Source organism: Triticum dicoccoides, chromosome 7A (assembly GCF_002162155.2).
Source record: "Triticum dicoccoides isolate Atlit2015 ecotype Zavitan chromosome 7A, WEW_v2.0, whole genome shotgun sequence".
Taxonomy (NCBI): Eukaryota; Viridiplantae; Streptophyta; class Magnoliopsida; order Poales; family Poaceae; genus Triticum; species Triticum dicoccoides.
Window position 1 is genome coordinate 716,896,829 of NC_041392.1, and position 5,406 is coordinate 716,902,234.

Consider the following 5,406-nt stretch of genomic DNA (forward strand, 5'->3'; position numbering starts at 1 on the left):
TATAATGCGGTGATTTCATGGACCTTTTCGTGGTGTGGTTCTGTGTTATCCGCTAACCAACGTATATTTCTATGGGGAAATTTCACCGACGGTCGCTGCATGTAGTATACTGGTGCTAAAGTATCACATGGTGGCTCTTCTTTTCTCTACATGGTGGGAGGGTGCGTGGGGTGACATGTTTTTCTACACGGTTCCAGCTGATTGATTTGAGAAATTCTTGGCCTGGTCAAAATATAAATCAAATTCAACAAATAGGTTCAAAATTTGGGAACACTAGGAATTATATTGAATGGGAGGGCTCCTTGAGAAATTGTTGACCCGGTAAAATCGGGTGACCCAATTCTGAATTGAAGACATGAATTAATTGTGGGACCTTAAAAATTAGAAAGCATAGTGTATAGTATCAAGGAATTGGATAAGAGAGTTTTAAGAAATTGTTGAGCCGGTCAAATTGGTTGTCCCTATTCCAATTGGAGATGTCAATTGAATGCGGGCTTTCTAAAACTAGGGAGCATAGTGTTATAGAGGATAGATTACTACATCTTTGAATCCTAGCACACTTTTTTTAAGTGAATCCTAGCACACATTATCTTCATGAATAATATATGCCAACTTAACAATTAATCTAATGCTTCAGTTTCAACACTTAAAGTTGCGGGCAAGCTAATCGAGATGTATTCATGCTGTGAAATCAAGGATTGGGTTGGCCTCCCGAATCTTGATCTTTCACGGGCAGCGATTGAGCACTCAACTAGAATTTGCTGGATCAACATGTCAAGCAACAACATTCCTAGTAAAGGGATGCCCTCTCACACTATGGTTTTCAATTGGACCGAGCGAAATGCTCCTGTCTTTCATAAGAAATCAGCACCCACTCCAATCATCGTTGCAAACATCCTGAGTGAAGCCACACTTTGGGCGATCACAACCACTAAGCATTTAAGTACTCCCTCCATATAAAATAAGTAATGTGGTTTTAGTTCACAACTAAAATCACGTCACTTATTTTGATGCGGAGGGAGTCATATCTTAGGGCATCTTTAGCCAAACCCTCAAATGCCCTCTCAAACCTTAACTCCTCAAGTGTTGAGGAGTTAAGAAAAAAGTGGTTTCTATAGTCGAACTAATAAAACATATCTCCCTATAAAAAATTACACACAATTTCATTACAAACACAAATTTATTACTCGATTACATAAGTTCAACAAAGATGTCACATCATACATAGCATAATTAGACGGTTTATCACTACATAGCATAATTTCAGACAACTTTAAACTACTACTCATCAGCAGAGATCTCGTCTCAATTCAAGTTGGAGTCGGAGCAGTCGGAGGTAACAGGGATGGACCCTCTGCCCCCACTGAAGGCCCAAACATCATTGGCATTGTTGCTACGCTTCTTGGACTCATGCAACACTTGTTCCGCGGCGACGAGCTCATGATTCTTTGCTTTGAGCTAACCCATATATGCCTTGTTGGTGGGCTGTGCCTCGCGTTAATTCACGGTCAAGCAATGCTTCTCCTCAGCGTGGGAGACCACTCTGACGGGGGGCTCGATGAAGTCCGGATCAAACAACCGAGGGGGAAGTTTATCTTCGCCCGGGGGTCGTACTAGCGAACAGCCACCACACTGTACACGCGTGGGCTGCCTACGTCATGGACTGGAATTCTGAATCACTGCTTCCGCATGTTCGGATTGCAGACCTCCACCGCGCAAGTGCCCCATGGCGGTTGCCACATGTAGTCGTACTTTGGCGATGGTGGCTGAGACGTGGATCTCGAGCAGACGGGGAGGGCGGGGTGGTGGGAGTGGCTACGTGGACCCGTTGTGAACGATGCACGGATACAGGGTGGCCGTACTCGTCAACTAGCTCGCGATGGTGACGCGGCGCACAAATCGAAGTGAGACGAGGGGTGGCGGGTGCTGTGCTGTGGGCTGCGGGGGGTGGGGGGTGGGGGTGGAAACCGGCGGAAGCAAGGAGGCCGACGCTGACGTGGAGACGGTCACGAAGGGGGTGGGTGAAATCATTTTTTACCCTCTTTCTTCCCTATAGTATTGCCGGGCTGAAGCTTCAGTTTCTCTCGACTGCCACCGCCCCCAACGCCGCGTTGCCCTGCCTATGCTCCATACTTGCTGATGTGTCGTCGTGCACCAGCCACACCGGGAAGGCGCGGTCCGAGTGCCCCGTCGACTCCTGCCACGGCCACGACCTTGGTGTGCCGCCGCGCCATCGCTGCGAGGCCACTTCGCCCATTCCTCCCCTACTTCGCCTCCTTCGCTGCCCCGGTCCGGCTGCAGTATACAAGTCCTAGCTCAAGAACCCAATATGGGAATGGTATTCGAAGATGTTCTTCACCCAATTTTTTTATGTTCCGAATTATTTTGTATGAATGTCTTTGATCATAGTTTTTCTTATTCATTGTAGACGAACACTCTTGTTCAATCTTTTCCCACGACTCATCCTCCGACGAAGACGAAGAATCGAGCTTGTGATGGCTTTGTATGCATACACGATGGCAAACAAGAAGCCGTAATGGTAAAAATCGAGTGCACGTCTGATCGCCCGGCGGATTGAAACCACACGATACAGCAACACGTCCAAAAATACACGCATGTGACTTCCGCGGATCAAAGGCAGCATCCGACGCCGAGACGCCCCACGGATTGAAAGGACTGGGCTAGGCAGCTGTAGCCGCGCCACACCTTGTCTGCTGCGGACAGCAAGCAAGCAGCACACCCGTACTATGCACGAAGACAAAGCTCTTATCCCTGCGAAAGCAGTGCTGCGGTACTCTACTTTTGACTGTTCATAATGGTGATAGGCGTGACGCTGAAAGATGGATAGCTACAGGAGTGCGACTGTTGATAACATCGCCATCACTTGGCTTTTTTCAAATGTGCCAGTCTGCTTGCAAAGACTTAGATTTAGCATGTCCAATAATAAAATCACCTATTAAAATGTTGGCTTAGGGTAGAGGTTTATCTTCTGGTTGAAGTTAAGTTGTATGTACTCCCTCTGTTTTTTTCCTCCGCATATAAAATTTGTCTGGTGTCATACTTGGTAAAATTGATCGAATTTATGTTTAAAATATCAACATCTACAACCTTAAAGTTACACAGTATGGATTAATTTCATGATGCATCTAATGATAGTAGTTTCGTATTGTGGATGATGATTCATATATGTGGAGTAAAAAGAAACATAGGAGTATAAAAAAAAACGGTCTAGTTTGAGAGACTATGATCCATGACCCGGCCAGAGAAGACGATAGCCTACAATATTTTCGGTGCAATGCAGAGGAGCTAGCCTCGGAGGCGATGTGTTGGGCTGGCTGTAGCAGCACCATGTCTCTATCCGGCCCCACAGAATAGATTCTCGCGCGCAAAATGGAAATCGGACGAGCGCGTGAAACAATAAATATAGGCTGCCGCACGGTAAATGCAACGGCGCGTCCACACGCAAAGTAGATTATTTAGTCGTGATGTAAAATTAATTAATGCCGCGTTGATGGACGGAGATTAGCCTGCCAACCTCAGATGAGATCAGATCAGATCAGATGCTACGCGGTGGACAGGAGATCCCACTCGCAGCTGAACCAAACTGAGGAGCGAGGCGGGCCACAACGGGAGGGCAGCCCCGCTGCCGATTTGGGAGCCAGGGCAGCCGACCGAGATGCATCACCTCCCATGCACTGCATGGAATCTTGAGACGTGGCAGAGGGACCATGCCCAAGCCCACCATGCATGTCTGCCGTGCTAGTCCAATACGGAGGAGATAACACGCACCCTGATTCCCGACCGTTTGCCGTCCTTCTCCTACGTTAGCTTGTCCAAGTCGACGGCAGTTAACGTTCAGCCGTGCGTCGCGTGCCAATGCGACCTCACCACACACGCATATCAATCAGTCCCCGTAGCCCGTCGGTGCATGTGTCCATGCAGGGGAGGCCACGACGCGAGGAAGTCTGTCAACCCAATGCTACTTTAAGCTATGAGTAGCAGTTTGTAAATTGCGGCAAAATTCAAGTTACCCTGCGTGTGGCTAGCTTGTGCGCGATATATAACTTCTCCGGATTTTTGTTAGTATCTCCAACATGAGCGAACCTTTACAAAACTACTTTCCCCGTCCCATAATTTCAGACGTTTTTTGACACTAATGTCTTACATTATGGGATGGAGTAGTATTTTGAAAAGGACGCCACTATCCCAGCCTGGATCCAGCCAGGTTTTATGATCATGTCCCCTTTTCAAAAGTTGTATCTTGTCTTGAGGCGTCTTTCTTTGGCTTTACAATCAAGCCAGGCACGGTGCCCTATTGCTTTTCTTTGGGGAAGATCAAGCTTGGCTGGCTTCATTAGATTTAGCAAAAAGCATGCCGGAGGCAAAATGTTGATCTAGAGATCAGTGGTAAAAACAAGACAAAATTGAAGAGAAAGAAAATGAAAGGGGCGACAGGCCGCCCCCAAAACCCTAATTTTTTATCTCACATCTTGATCCCCGAATGGGATCTCTATGGCCAAACGCCAGTGCTCCATGCTACGCCGTATCACCGCGATAATGTCCGATGAATTGGCCGGCTTCGCCCTTTCGCATTATTAACACCTTTTCTTAGGGGTGCATTATATACACCTGAAAATTTATTTAGTTTTAGTCGATTTTCTTTTTACTATGCCTATAGCAGCCCACTTAACAATAGTGGGCCGAAGCCAGTCCAGGTACAAAGCCTAATTAACTGAGGCATGCAAACGTTGGTGTGTATGTACCTGATTGTATGTGTTCTGTGCATGCGTGCACAGGTGTATGCATGTCTTTGTGTGTGCGCGTGTTGAAAGTTTGTCACGTGTATTGATGTGTACTGCCCGCATGCGCGTGTATGCATGTCTGAGTGTGCATGCACGAGCATGCATACAGAAAACATGAGAGAATTCCTTATTTGGCCCTTTCTTAAATTTTGGTTCCCTTTTTAGCCCTAAAAATTTATTTTTTCCTTCTTTGACATCCTAACTTTATTTTCTTCCTTTCATGACACTTCCGTCGATTTTTGCCGTTAACACCGTCAACTATGACAGGAAAAGTCATTTTACCCCTTCTTTATAGCACACTAAAAAAAGAAAAACGAACCCCCCTCCCCCCCTTCTGCCCCCGATTCCCCTTCTCCTCCCCGGGACCTAAACCTAGCGCAGCGGCGGCACGAGCGAGGAGCGAGGCACCCAGCGGCGGCGCGAGCGAGGCACCCAGCGGCGGTGGCGCGAGCGAGGCACCCAGCGGCGGCACATGGAGGAGGGCGAGGTGGACAAGGGCCATGGCGAGGCGGCCATGATGGGGAGGCAGGGGCGGCCAACTCTTGGAGGACGGGCAAGGCGGCCATGGTGGGGAGGCGGGGGGCGGCCAACTCCTGGAGGACGG